This window comes from Elephas maximus, chromosome 18, assembly GCF_024166365.1.
Source record: "Elephas maximus indicus isolate mEleMax1 chromosome 18, mEleMax1 primary haplotype, whole genome shotgun sequence".
In the NCBI taxonomy this organism is placed as follows: domain Eukaryota; kingdom Metazoa; phylum Chordata; class Mammalia; order Proboscidea; family Elephantidae; genus Elephas; species Elephas maximus.
The window spans coordinates 60,993,675-61,008,977 of NC_064836.1; the positions used below are offsets into that span (position 1 = coordinate 60,993,675).

General features: G+C 38.5%; 1 long non-coding RNA gene across 6 annotated transcripts in view; it reads left to right on the plus strand.

The window, feature by feature from the left end:
- The first annotated feature begins 2,662 nt into the window (after nt 1-2,662).
- The window catches only part of LOC126061586 (uncharacterized), a 33,016-nt gene continuing 20,375 nt past the window's right edge, over nt 2,663-15,303 (plus strand). For all 6 annotated transcript variants that reach the window (XR_007513841.1, XR_007513839.1, XR_007513844.1 and 3 more), the window contains exon 1: nt 2,663-3,924. This is a non-coding gene — a long non-coding RNA (uncharacterized LOC126061586). The remainder of the gene's footprint in view (nt 3,925-15,303) is intronic.

Sequence of the window (15,303 nt, forward strand, 5' to 3'; positions counted from 1 at the left end):
AGCAGATCCAAAAGAATTAACATGTACACACACTAAAAACTGTTAGAACTAATTCATAAATTCAGCAAGATTGCAGGATACAAAGTTGACACACAAAAATCATTTATAGTTCTATACACCAGCAATGAGAAATCCAGAAAGGAGATTAAGAAAACAATTTCATTTACAAAAGCGTCTAAGAAGTTTTTAACCTTAGAATTATGACACTGTCTATTTGCTATGCTGGAATTCTGCTTATCATTTTAATTTAAGAGCTGAATTTAAGTTTTAAGGAGATGCTCTTTAGTCAATCTTGTTTCTATTCCCTTTCAAATATTCTAATTTCTTAAGAAATTCCATCTTTTAATTTTAATTTTTTTTAACACTCTTTCATAAGTGAGTAATTCAGCTCTTAATGCCTCCTGACTTAAAACAATAACAATTAAAACACCCCTGGTGGTGCAGTGGTTAAAAGCTTCACTGCTAATCAAAAGATCGGCAGTTTGAATCCACTAGCCTCCTTTGAAACCCTATGGCACAGTTCTACTCTGTCCTATAGGGTTGTTATGAGTTGGAATCGACTTGATGGCAATGGGTTTTGTTTTGGTTTAACTAAAATATTGTCAGGCTATCAAACTTCTCTAACAACAGAAATTGAACCCGCTAGCAACTCTGCAGGAGAAAATCCCTAGCTAACATTCTGCTCCCATAAAGATTGCAGCCTAGGAAACCCTATGGAGAAGTTCTACTCTGTCTTATAGGGTCACTAGGAGTCAGAATCAACTTGATGTCACACAACAACAAACAGGAGTCCCTAGGTGATGCACTAGCTAAGCCCCTGACTACTAACTGAAAGGATGGCAGGTAGAACTCACCCAAAACCACCTCTGAAGAAAGACCTGGTGATGTGCTTCCAAAAGGCCACAACCTTGAAAATCCTACTGCACCCACATAAGGCGGCCAAAGAACAAAATCAGCTGGATGGCAATGGGTTTTGGTTTTGGTTTTCGGTGTCATGTATTCTTTCAGCAGAGTTGTGAAGTAAGTTCTGAAGCTTATTTTAGTAACATTAGCATAATTTTGGAATATAGCTAACACATTTGGAAGAGGAGTCCACTTAACGTTTTGCCAGCTAAAAAGTTGGTGGTGGATCCACTCAGAGGTACCTTGGAAGAAAATCTGTTGATTCACTTCTCAAAAACCAGCCATTGAAAACCCTATGGAGCAAAATTCTACTCTGACACACGTGGAGTCGCCAGCAGTTGGAATCGAATGGACGGCAACTGCTTAACTGGTTAAGCGTGTTCTGGTGGCACAGCGGTCCAGAGCTCGGCTACTCACCAAAAGGTCAGCAGTTCGAATCCACCAGTTGCTCCTTGGAAACCCTGTGGGGCAGTTCTACTCTGTCCTATAGGGTCACTATGAGTTGGAATGGACTCAACTGCAATAAGTTTGGTTTGGTGGCATGGTGGTTAGGCACTTGGCTGCTAACCAAAAGGTTGGTGGTTCAAACCCATCAGCCACTCCGTGGGAGAAAGATGTGGCAGTCTGCTTCAGTGCCGATTATAACCTTGGTCACCCCGTGGGGCAGTTCTACTCTGTCATACAGGGTCACTATGTGTCAGAATTGACTTGATGGTAACAGGTTTTGGATGGCTTAACTAGTTAATGGTTTAAGAGAAAAATATATTTTTAAAAGTCCTATTGAGGTAGGAATGTTTAGGAAGATAAAAACACATATGTGCGTGTAAAGCATCATTTTGAAACATGGGTAGCAAAGTCAGAATCTGAGAGATTATAAAATAAATACAATACAATAACATCATGGTACTGTAGTAAGGGGAGAAATGTTTCTCCTTACTTAAAATAACATTGCATAAGTGGATCTTATAGAACCATAAACATTTGTGGACAGAAGGGACTTAGTGTTGATTTCATTGTAAGTTAGGTGCTTAGGAGTACTCGTTATTAGAGTAGAAATATATAAATATTTTTCGTCATTGGCTCTGCGAAGAACTATGAAGTAGGAAAGGAACATATGATTCTGTTTTATTGCCATCATTATCTCATGATAATCAAGATGATAAATAAATATCTTGCAGTTGTGCTATTCCTCCCTTCTCTCCATAATTGGCAGTCATTACTGGTAACTGCATACATCTGCTAAAATCTGGGCGTGCCCTTGTCATCTTCTCATTACGTGGCTTTAAGTAGTCACTTCCAATTGTTCTGAGTTGGCTAATACATGAAACTTATTTGCATTCTCTCCCCACAGTATACCAACCTCCAAATAGCTTAGGATCTTGTCATTCTTGTTGGGAAGATTTGACAATATATTGTACAACCTTTTCTCAGGGATTGTCCAATGCACTACTGTGGAATGTTCCAATTTTCTCCTTAAACTGGCCTATGTCTTTTGAACAAACCCCAGATTGCATCTTTCACATTCGAAAGAAGTAAATGCTATCCCAACTTAACACATTTAAGGAAGCCTAACAAATGATCAGAAATTCTAAAATTTTGATTATAAGTAACCTAATTCTTGAAACAACGCTGAATAATGACATTAAAAATATTAAAGAACTACAGTACTTTTAGATATAATTTTGATACCCAACATCCATGCTGAATAAGATGTATTTTTCCCTTATCCTTACTTAAGTCATTTATAATTCCCCTCCAAAACATCAACATGCTGTTAAAAAAAAAAAAAAAATCCAAGAATAAATAGCATGCCTACCCTCAGTGTAACATTCTTTTGCTTTCCTTAACTTGAAGCATAAAAGCCTTTCAGTAACTGTTAAGTTCTTAAAATAGACTGCCTTATCTTCAACCATATTATCTATTCCCATATGTCATAAAATGACGAAGTTTCTAGCAGAATACCAGGAAATACACAGAGGGAGTCAGTAAGTGGTAGCCTTGTTCTAATGCCTTCTGGAAGAGACGCTAAATTTGATTCTGATTTTTTAATGTAACATAATAATATAAACCAAAAAACCAAGCCTGTTGCGATTGAGTCGATTCTGACTCATAGCAACCCTAGAAGAAAAATATATTTATATATTTTAGCTGTTACAAGCATTGTGAGTTAGGTTATACCGTGTTAAATTTTCTATGATTTCAAACACTGTATAGAAATGTGGAATGATGCCATGTTTCCACTCCTATTCGTTCATTCACTGAACAAATATTTATTGAATCCTCGGGTCCGGTGGCATAATGATTAAGAGTTTGGCTGCTAACCAAAAGGTTGGCAGTTCGAATCCACCAGCTGCTCCTTGGAAAATCTATGAAGCAGTTCTATTCTGTCCTATAGGGTCACTGTGAGCAGAAAAGACGACAATGGATTTTTGCTTTTGTTTTCTAGGTACTAGTTGTTCTAGATTACAGAGATGAAAACAAAAACTAATCTGCTGTGGTAGACTGAATTTAAGATGGTCTCTAATGTCTTTGTCTCCTAGTTTTCACACCCTTCTGTAATCCCTCTCCTGAGTATGGGTGGTACCCAATGACTCATATCTAATGAACACTCCTTGACCTTGCATGGATTCTGACTCATAGCAGCCCTATAGGACAGAGTAGAACTGCCCCAAAGTGTTTCCAACGCGGTCAGCCTTTACGGAAGCAGACTACCACATCTTTCTCCCTTGAAGTTGCTGGTAGGTTCAAACTGCCGACTTTTCAGTTAGAGGCCAAGCACTTAACCACTGCTCCATCAGGGATAGACTATGGCAAAATTGATTGGACATCAATACTGAGATTAGGTTACAAAATGACTCTAACTTCCATCTTGCTTTACCTCTCTTCTCTGTTGCCTGGAGTCCTCATTCTTGGGAAAGCATGCGGCCAATGTTTTGAACCGCCCCACAGAGAGGCCAATGTATTAAGGAGCTGATGACTTCCACCACACCCAGGGAGGACCTGAAGCCTGCCACCAGCCATGTGAGTAAACTTGGAAATGCATCTTCTGAGCCTTGCTAAATAGCTATACAGTGAGCTTCTAGGAGTAACCTTCCCCCTTTGAGCCTTGAGATGACTGTAACCCCTGCCAACAACTTGACTGCAGCCTTATGGAAGATCCTCAAGTAAGGAATCCAGCAAAGCTGTGCCTGGAACCCTGAGCCACAGAAACTGCGAAATAGTAAATGTTTTGTTTTAAGCTGCAAAGTTTTGAAGTAATTTGTTACAAGTCAAGAGATAACCAGTACACTTGCCCTCATAGTTTATATTCAAATGGGTATTCCAACCTGAGGAGAAAAGGTCTGAGAGTATGGTGGATATAAAATGTAATGTTTTCATCTCACTCCCTTGCTTTCCCTAAGCTCAGATATTGCAGCTAATTGAGTAAATTTTGAAGTTTGAATGGATTACTAGAGTAGTCAAGGTCCAAAGTGACTGCTCTTGGTGGTGGTTGGAGGCATTGGACATTTTTTTCCATCCCACAGAGAATCAAGAACGGTGGGAGTTCCTTAAAGGCACCAGGTAATGATAAAATCATGTTCAGCAGAAAAAGAGTAACGCCATCAAAGGCAAAGGTAAAGGAGTTCCGAGCCAGTGCGCACGTTGTGGACGTCAGAGAGGATGAGCTGGGGTTGTGAGATTCCATAGATTCTTCAAACTTTTTTGTTTCCCCTAGACCACACTCTGGGAGGAGCTTATGCAGGTAGGGTTTCCAGGGCTAGGCATATTATGGTACTTCGTAGAAGACTGAAGCCATTCTATGATCTTGCTAAGAAAGAGACAGGTGGAATGAAAGGTAATGGTTTGGCGCCAGACTGAGAGAATGTATTCAGTCAGAGAACATGTGCAGACATATTTCTGAGTACATGTCTAAAGCCCTTGCCTCTGTACCTACGGTTAAGATTTAGAAGACAAAGGTAACCAAAAACGAGTATTAGGCTAACTGTACAAACTCCCTACTGGGTTGGCCTTTTGCATGGAAAGCCAGATTAGGGAATTAATGAATGGGATCACACTCTAGACAACTCTCTAAGCCTAGAGACGACAGTCTCCAAGTTCTGGTGCCACTTTCTAGTCTTGGGCTTCATTGACTTCTTCAACATTTCAATAACGTGTAAATAGGACTTCATTCAATTAAAGGTTTATATCATGATTAATTTCTCAGGATCTCTGGTGGTATGAGTTGTCTCACTTATTATTGTCTGAAGCAGGCAATAGACAACATGGTCACGGAACACAGGAAGAGCCTTAAACAGGGCTCTCACTGGCAGCTCAGTGGGGGCTCAAAAAACAAGCAGTTGCTGCCAAGTCAACTCCGACTTATGGTGGTCCCACGTGTGTCAGAGTAGAACTATGCTCCATAACGTTTTCAATGATCGATATTTCTGAAACAGGTGGCCAGGCCTTTCTTCCCTGCAGCTCTGGGTGAACTCAAACCTTTAACCTTTCAGTTAGCAGCCACTGTAGTAAATGTTTGCAGCACTCAAGAACTTCAGTGGGTGCCCAGAAGCACTTAAAAACAGAGCATTACACTGTTCTGAGGGATAAGAAGGAAGAAAAAAAATAAAGCGAGAGATTGCAGCGAATGTCCAATTAAAGGAAAGGAGAATTATCGTGCCCTTCCTGTCCATGGCCTCCCTCCTTTTGCCATTTCTGTTTCACGTTTGGATGTTATCCAAATCCTGGATGCTATCAGCAAATACTGACACATCAATTATTAGTAAATGTTTGATTGAGACCATATCACATATGATTCTTTTAAGGTGAATCATATATTTTCTATCTTTATGCATGCAGACTGCAGTAAATCAGGAGGAAATACGTTTGTCTTGCAACATGTTTGGTAGGATTATAGAAATATAAAGGGAACAGGGAAGGGGGAGTGCTTGTGGGATTAGAGAAGCCTTTTTAGGAAAATTGATGGTAAAGCAATCTTGAAAAGGAAGGTTCTAGCCCATGAAGAAGCAAGAGAAAGCGAGAGCGTGAAATGGCCAGGCCCATGTTTGAATGCTGCTGTTGCACTGGATATGGATGGGAGAAGAAGCGGGTAGAAGGGAGACAGGGGTAGAAGCCAGACCTTGCTGGGCCTTGTATGCCCTGCCCTGTGTCCCTGTGGGCAATGGGGCGCTAGTGCTAGAAGTGAGATGATCAAATTTGTATACCTTTGGAGGAATTGCTCAAGCATAATTATAAGTGGTATTACTTATATGAATTAAGTGGACTTTCTCTTTTTACTTTCTCTGTCTCTACTCCACTTTTTTTAAGGTTAACTTTAATTTTTTACATGTAGTTTATTCCCACCTCTTTTACTGTTTGCCTACCTCAGGAGATAATACGGAATTATGGATGAACTAAAGGCAGAATCCATAATTTGTTATGATCCACACAGTAGAATGCCTTTGCACAGTTGATAAAACACAGGTAGACATCTTTCAGGTATTCTCTGCTTTCAGTCAGAATCTACCCGACATCAGCAATGATATCCCTTGTTCCACATTCTCTTCTGAATCAAGCTTGAATTTATGGGAGTTCCCTGTTGATGTACTGTTGCAGACACTTTTGAATGATCTTCAGCAAAATTTTCCTTGCAAAGAATGGGAATTCCAGAACACTTAATTGTGCTCATGAGGAACCGGTACATAGATCAAGAGGCAGTCCATTGGAACAGAATAAGGGAATTCTGCATAGTTTAAAGTCAGGAAAGGTGTGTATCAGTGTTGTATCCTTTCTCCACTCTTATTCAGTCTGTATGCTGAGCAAATAATCCAAGAAACTGGACTTTATGAAGAAGAACAGGGCACCAGGATTAGAGGAGAGTCTTTAACCTGCATTATGCAGATGACGCAACTATGATGACTATCAAAGACCACAGTTTTCAGAATGTATTACACCTCAACATAAAGAAAACAAAAATCCTCACAGCTGGGCCAATAAACAACATCATGATAAATGGAGAAAAGATTGAAGTTATCAAGGATTTCATTCTACTCAGATCCACAGTCAATACCCATGGAAGCAGCAGTTAAGAAGTCAAAAGACACGTTGCATTGGGCAAATCTGCTGCAAAAGACTTCTTTAAAGTGTTAAAAAGCAAAGACGTGCACTTGACCCAAGCCACGGTGTTTCCTTCACCCCATATGCATGCAAAAGCTGGACAATACGTAAGGAAGATGGAAGAATCGATGCCTCTGAATTGTGGTGTTGGTGAAGAATGTTGACTATACCATGGACTGCCAAAAGAATGAACAAATCTGTCTTGGAAGAAGTACAACCAGAATGCTCCTTAGAAGCAAGGATGGCAAGACTATGTCTCACATGCTTTGGACATATTATCAGGAGGATCAGTCCCCAGAAAAGGATGTCGTGCTTAGTAAAGTAGCAGGTCAGTAAAAAAAGAGGAAGCCCCTCAATGAGATGGATTGACACAGTGTCTGCAACAATGGGCTCAAGCATAACAAAGATTGTGAGGGTGGCACAGGACCGAGCACCTAACAACAACATAGGTAGAAAGGTTAAAAAAAGGTGACTTATCTGTAAAAATTTACTTAATATTAATGATATTCCTAAAATATCATTTTTTGGAGATCTTTTATCTGGAAGATAAAGTTCCTAGGGTTCCTATATTTCTAAACCATAAGAAAGTTAAAAATGCATTCTTTCTTTTTCTCAGAATTTAAAATTATCTCTTTTCTTCTGTTATATTCTTCCTTCTTCCTATCACATATGCTGTTGTTTTTTTTCAATTATTTTTGAAATGTTATCAAATTATAATGAATGTTTTATTAAACAAAGGATAACCACAAAACAAATATAAGAATAGTATTTAATAGACACTGCAAAAAATAAAATAAAGTTTTGCCGCCTTGGATTACTTTCTTAAGAGTATCTTTAGGCAAGCTAGAATTGGTCCCACTAACTGTATATTATCTATTTTTTAATATTTATTTTATTTTTGTTGGGTATATATATGTCTGGGAAACCCTGGTGTGTAGTGGTTAAGTGCTAAGGCTGCTAACCAAAAGGTCGGCAGTTTGAATCTGCCAGGCACTCCTTGGAAACTTTATGGGGCAGTTCTACTTTGTCCTATACGGTCGCTATGAGTCGGAATCAACTCAATGGCACTGGGTTTGGTTTTGGCACTGGGATATATATACCCATATATCCATTCAACTATTTCTACATGTACAGTTCAGTGACATTGGTTATGTTTTTCATGTTGTGTCATCATTCTGGCTATCTCTACCCAAATTATTTCATTTCCATCAACTTAGACTCATTGCCCCTAAACTTCTCCTCTATGCTTTAGAGTTACTGCTTTTACATAGATAATCCTTTAAAGAAGTGTAATGCTAAAGTAAACATATTTTTACTAAATGAGCTAAAATGTTATTTGATTTAAAGGTGACTTCAGTGAATAGTTTTGGTTCAAGGCTTAAAGGTTCTCTCAGGGCAATTGATTTGGGGGCTCCTCCATTCTCAATGGGTCCAGTAAGTCTGGTTTCATAGGAATTTGAAATCCTGTTCTACGTTTTCTCCCTTTTGACCAGGACCCATCTATTAAGAACTTGATCAAAATGTTCAGTAATGGTAGCTAGGCCCCATCCAGTTCTTCTGGTCTCAAGGCTAAGGAAGCAGTAGTTCATGGAGGCAGTTAGGCCTGAGGTTCAGTTTCTTTATAGATTCTTGGGTCTCCTTTCTTTGCTGCTCCAGGCAAATAGAGATCAATTATTTTATCTTGGATGTCCACTCACAAGCTTTTAAGACCCCAGGCACTATTCACTGAACTAGGAGGTAGGACAGAAACATTAAGAACTTTATAAGGATAATTGACTAAATTGTCCCACAAAGTCATGATCTTAAATACTTGAACCAAGAAAACGAATCCCATGAGGCATTTTGTGTACCTAAGTGGTATCAGGAAACCCTGGTGGAATAGTGGTTAAGTGCTATGGCTGCCAACCAAAGGGTCAGCAGTTCGAATCCACCAGGTGCTCCTTGGAAACTCTATGGGGCAGCTCTACTCTGTCCTACAGGGTTGCTATGAGTTGGAATCGACTCAATGGCGTTGGGTTTGGTTTTTGGGTTTAAGTAGTATCAGTGGCTGTATTTTCTTTCTTTTCTTCTGTTTTTTAGGTGTGGCTGTTGCTGTAAAATTATATGTAATATAACCTTTGATGTTTTGCCCTTTTTCTGTGATATCATTTACATTAGTCAAGTTGTGTAACCATTGTCCTTAATTAATGTCAATTTTCCCATCACCATAAACAAAAACTCACTCTTTCCCAGAGAGTGATGCCCCCTCTCCCTCTCCCTTCCCATCCCCCGTAACCACTAATAACCGCTGGTCTCCATATATTTACCTACCTATTCTTGTCATTTCAGTAAGTGAGATTAAATAATATTTGTTCTTTTGTGATTAACTTATTTCACTCAGCATAATGTCTTCAAGGTTCATTCATGCATATTATCTACTGAATTATGACAAAACTAAGGTACTTGCATAATAAAATGAAACATAAGATAAACAATTACCCTACTGTGAAAATTCTTTACTATACATGTAAAGGAAAACCTGGTGGCATAGTGGTTAAGACCTACAGCTGCTAACCAAAAGGTTAGCAGTTCAAATCCACCAGGCACTCCTTGGAAACTCTGTGGGGCAGTTCTACTCTGTCCTATAGGGTCGGTATGAGTTGGAATTGACTCGATTGCAGTGGGTTCGGTTAGTTTTGGTTTTATACATGTAAAAGCAATCTAATGACCAAGGTAAAAATAGCTTGAAATCTTATAATATAAGGATTCATTTCATGATGAGCTGGAGACAGATTAGTTGTAGGTAAACATTTTGAATGATTTGATAGGGCTTTCTGTTTGTCTTACTTTGGAATTGATTCCAAAGAATAAGGAGAGTGGAAAATGAATTCAAAGAAAACATTGAAAAGCTCTCCCTACTGAGAGCGACAGCCATATATTCCTTTGGAAAACAAAAATTTAGGTTTTAGTCTGAAAACTAATTTAGATATGCTCATTTGGACCTGCAGTAAAGAACAGATAGAGCGTCCTTTGGGATTCTAACAAGAATGACTGGTTGATACAAAAGATTAGCTTTTCCCACCACCTTCCTTGATTCTCTGCCTGAAAATTTTTTTTTTTTAATTAACTTTTATTAAGCTTCAAGTGAACATTTACAAATCCAATCAGTCTGTCACATGCAAGTTTACATACATCTTACTCCCTTCTCCCACTTGCTCTCCCCCTATTGAGTCAGCCCTTTCAGTCTCTTGTTTCGTGCCAATTTTGCCAGCTTGCCTCTCTCTCTATCTTCCCATCCCTCCTCCAGTCAAGAGTTGCCAACACACTCTCAAGTGTCCACCTGATTTAATTAGCTCACTCTTCATCAGCATCTCTCTCCCCCCCGCTGACCAGTCCCTTTCATGTCTGGTGAATTGTCTTCGGGGATGGTTCCTGTCCTGTGCCGACAGAAGGTCTGGAGAGCATTGCCGCTGGGATTCCTCTAGTCGCAGTCAGACCATTAAGTATGGTCTTTTTATGAGAATTTGGGGTCTGCATCCCACTGATCTCCTGCTCCCTCAGGAGTTCTCTGTTGTGCTCCCTGACAGGGCAGTCATCGATTGTGGCCGGGCACCAACAAGTTCTTCTGGTCTCAGGATGATGTAGGTCTCTGGTTCATGTGGCCCTTTCTGTCTCTTGGGTTCTTAGTTGTTGTGTGACCTTGGTGTTCTTCATTTTCCTTTGCTCCAGGTGGGTTGAGACCAACTGATGCATCTTAGATGGCCGCTTGTTAGCATTTAGGACCCCAGACGCCACATTTCAAAGTGGGATGCAGAATGTTTTCATAATAGAATTATTTTTCAGTTGACTTAGAAGTCCCCTCAAACCATGTTCCCCAGACCCCCGCCCCTGCTCCGCTGACCTTTGAAGCATTCATTTTATCCTGGAAACCTCTTTGCTTTTAGTCCAGTCCAATTGAGCTGACCTTCCATGTATTGAGTGTTGTCTTTCCGTTCACCCAAAGCAGTTCTTATCTACTGATTAATCAATAAAAAACCCTCTCCCTCCCTCCCTCCCTCCCCCCTTTGTAACCACAAAAGTATGTGTTCTTCTCAGTTTTTACTATTTCTCAAGATCTTATAATAGTGGTCTTATACAATATTTGTCTTTTTGCCTCTGATTCATTTCGCTCAGCATAATGCCTTTCATATTCCTCCATGTTATGAAATGTTTCAGAGATTCGTCACTGTTCTTCATCGATGCGTAGTATTCCATTGTGTGAATATACCACGATTTATTTACCCATTCGTCCGTTGACGGACACCTTGGTTGCTTCCAGCTTTTTGCTATTGTAAACAGAGCTGCAATAAACATGGGTGTGCATATATCTGTTTGTGTGAAGGCTCTTGTATCTCTAGGGTATATTCCGAGGAGTGGGATTTCTGGGTTGTATGGTAGTTCTATTTCTAACTGTTTAAGATAACGCCAGATGGATTTCCAAAGTGGTTGTACCATTTTACATTCCCACCAGCAGTGTATGAGAGTTCCAATCTCTCCGCAGCCTCTCCAACATTTATTATTTTGTGTTTTTTGGATTAATGCCAGCCTAGTTGGTGTGAGATGGAATCTCATCGTAGTTTTAATTTGCATTTCTTTAATGGCTAATGATCGGGAGCATTTTCTCATGTATCCGTTGGCTGCCTGAATATCTTCTTTAGTGAAATGTGTGTTCATATCCTTTGCCCACTTCTTGATTGGGTTGTTTGTCTTTTTGTGGTTGAGTTTTGACAGAATCATGTAGATTTTAGAGATCAGGCGTTGGTCGGAGATGTCATAGCTGAAAATTCTTTCCCAGTCTGTAGGTGGTCTTTTTACTCTTTTGATGAAGTCTTTAGATGAGCATAGGTGTTTGATTTTTAGGAGCTCCCAGTTATCTGGTTTCTCTTCATCATTTTTGGTAATGTTTTGTATTCTGTTTATGCCCTGTATTAGGGCTCCTAGGGTTGTCCCAATTTTTTCTTCCATGATCTTTATCGTTTTAGTCTTTATGTTTAGGTCTTTGATCCACTTGGAGTTAGTTTTTGTGCATGGTGTAAGGTATGGGTCCTGTTTCATTTTTTTGCAAATGGATATCCAATTATGCCAGCACCATTTGTTAAAAAGACTATTATTTCCCCAATTGACTGACACTGGTCCTTTGTCAAATATCAGCTGCTCATACATGGATGGATTTATATCTGGATTCTCAATTCTGTTCCATTGGTCTATGTGCCTGTTGTTGTACCAGTACCAGGCTGTTTTGACTACTGTAGCTGTATAATAGGTTCTGAAATCAGGTAGAGTGAGGCCTCCCACTTTCTTCTTCTTTTTCAGTAATGCTTTGCTTATCCAGGGGTTCTTTCCCTTCCATATGAAATTGGTGATTTGTTTCTCTATCCCCTTAAAATATGACATTGGAATTTGGATCGGAAGTGCATTATATGTATAGATGGCTTTTGGTAGTATAGACATTTTTACTATGTTAAGTCTTCCTATCCATGAGCAGGGTATGTTTTTCCACTTAAGTATGTCCTTTTGAATTTCTTGTAGTAGAGCTTTGTAGTTTTCTGTGTATAGGTCTTTTACATCCTTGGTAAGATTTATTCCTAAGTATTTTATCTTCTTGGGGGCTATTGTGAATGGTATTGATTTGGTTATTTCCTCTTCGGTTTTCTTTTTGTTGATGTAGAGCAAACCAAGTGATTTTTGTATGTTTATTTTATAACCTGAGACTCTGCCAAACTCTTCTATTAGTTTCAGTAGTTTTCTGGAGGATTCCTTAGGGTTTTCTGTGTATAAGATCATGTCATCTGCAAATAGAGATAATTTTACTTCCTCCTTGCCAATCCAGATACCCTTTATTTCTTTGTCTAGCCTAATTGCCCTGGCTAGGACTTCAAGTACGATGTTGAATAAGAGCGGTGATAAAGGGCATCCTTGTCTGGTTCCCATTCTCAAGGGAAATGCTTTCAGGTTCTCTCCATTTAGAGTGATATTGGCTGTTGGCTTTGCATAGATACCCTTTATTATGTTGAGGAATTTTCCTTCAATTCCTATTTTGGTAAGAGTTTTTATCATAAATGGGTGTTGAACTTTGTCAAATGCCTTTTCTGCATCAATTGATAAGATCATGTGGTTTTTATCTTTTGTTTTATTTATGTGATGGATTACATTAATGGTTTTTCTGATATTAAACCAGCCTTGCATACCTGGTATAAATCCCACTTGGTCAGGGTGAATTATTTTTTTGATGTGTTGTTGGATTCTGTTGCCTAGAATTTTGTTGAGGATTTTTGCATCTATGTTCATGAGGGATATGGGTCTGTAATTTTCTTTTTTTGTAATGTCTTTACCTGGTTTTGGTATCAGGGAGATGGTAGCTTCATAGAATGAGTTGGGTAGTATTCCGTCATTTTCTATGCTTTGGAATACCTTTAGTAGTAGTGGTGTTAAGTCTTCTCTGAAGGTTTGGTAGAACTCTGCAGTGAAGCCGTCCGGGCCAGGACTTTTTTTTGTTGGAAGTTTTTTGATTACCGTTTCAATCTCTTTTTTTGTTATGGGTCTATTTAGTTGTTCTACTTCTGAATGTGTTAGTTTAGGTAGGTAGTGTTTTTCCAGGAATTCATCCATTTCTTCTAGGTTTTCAAATTTGTTAGAGTACAATTTTTCATAGTAATCTGAAATGATTCTTTTAATTTCATTTGGTTCTGTTGTGATGTGGTCCTTCTCGTTTCTTATTCGGGTTATTTGTTTCCTTTCCTGTTTTTCTTTAGTCAGTCTAGCCAATGCTTTATCAATTTTGTTAATTTTTTCAAAAAACCGTCTTTTGTCTTTGTTAGTTCTTTCAATTGTTTTTCTGGTCTCTAATTCATTTAGTTCAGCTCTAATTTTTATTATTTGTTTTCTTTTGGTGCCTGATGGGTTCTTTTGTTGCTCACTTTCTATTTGTTGAAGTTGTCGGGACAGTTCTCTGATTTTGGCTCTTTCTTCTTTTTGTATGTGTGCATTTATCGATATAAATTGGCCTCTGAGCACTGCTTTTGCTGTGTCCCAGAGGTTTTGATAGGAAGTATTTTCATTCTCGTTGCATTCTATGAATTTCCTTATTCCCTCCTTGATGTCTTCTATAACCCAGTCTTTTTTCAGGAGGGTATTGTTATTGTTCAGTTTCCAAGTATTTGATTTCTTTTCCCTAATTTTTCTGTTATTGATTTCAAGTTTCATTGCCTTGTGGTCTGAGAAGATGCTTTGTAATATTTCTATGTTTTGAACTCTGCAAAGGTTTGTTTTATGACCTAATATGTGGTCTATTCTAGAGAATGTTCCATGTGCGCTAGAAAAAAAAGTATATTTTGCAGCAGTTGGGTGGAGAGTTCTGTATAAGTCAATGAGGTCAAGTTGGTTGATTGTTGTAAGTAGGTCTTCCGTGTCTCTATTGAGCTTCTTACTGGATGTCCTGTCCTTCTCCGAAAGTGGTGTATTGAAGTCTCCTAGTATAAATGTGGAGGTGTCTATCTCACTTTTCAATTCTGTTAAAATTTGATTTATGTATCTTGCAGCCCTGTCATTGGGTGCATAAATATTTAATAGGGTTATGTCTTCCTGATCAATTGTCCCTTTTATCATTACGTAGTGTCCTTTTTTATCCTTTGTGGTGGATTTAAGTCTAAAGTCTATTTTGTCAGAAATGAATATTGCTACTCCTCTTCTTTTTTGCTTATTGTTTGCTTGATATATTTTTTTCCATCCTTTGAGTTTTAGTTTGTTTGTGTCTCTAAGTCTAAGGTGTGTCTCTTGTAGGCAGCATATAGATGGATCGTGTTTCTTTATCCAGTCCTTGACTCTCTGTCTCTTTATTGGTGCATTTAGTCCATTTACATTCAGCGTAATTATAGATAAATAAGTTTTTAGTGCTGTCATTTTGATGCCTTTTCATGTGTGTTGTTGGCCATTTCATTTTTCCACATACTTTTTTGTGCTGAGGCGTTTTTCTTAGTAAATTGTGAGATCCTCATTTTCATGATGTTTAACTTTATGTTAGTTGAATCGTTACATTTTTCTTGGCTTTTTTCTTGAGTTATGGTGTTGATATTCCTTTTTGTGGTTACCTTATTATTTACCCCTATTTTTCTAAGTAAAAACCTAACTTGTATCGTTCTATATCGCCTTGTATCACTCTTCATCTGGCAGTTCAATGCCTCCTGTATTTAGTCTCTCTTTTTGATTATTGTGTTCTTTTACCTATTGACTTCCATGATTCCCTGTTCTGTGTATTATTTTATTTATTTATTTATTTATTTTTTAGAATTA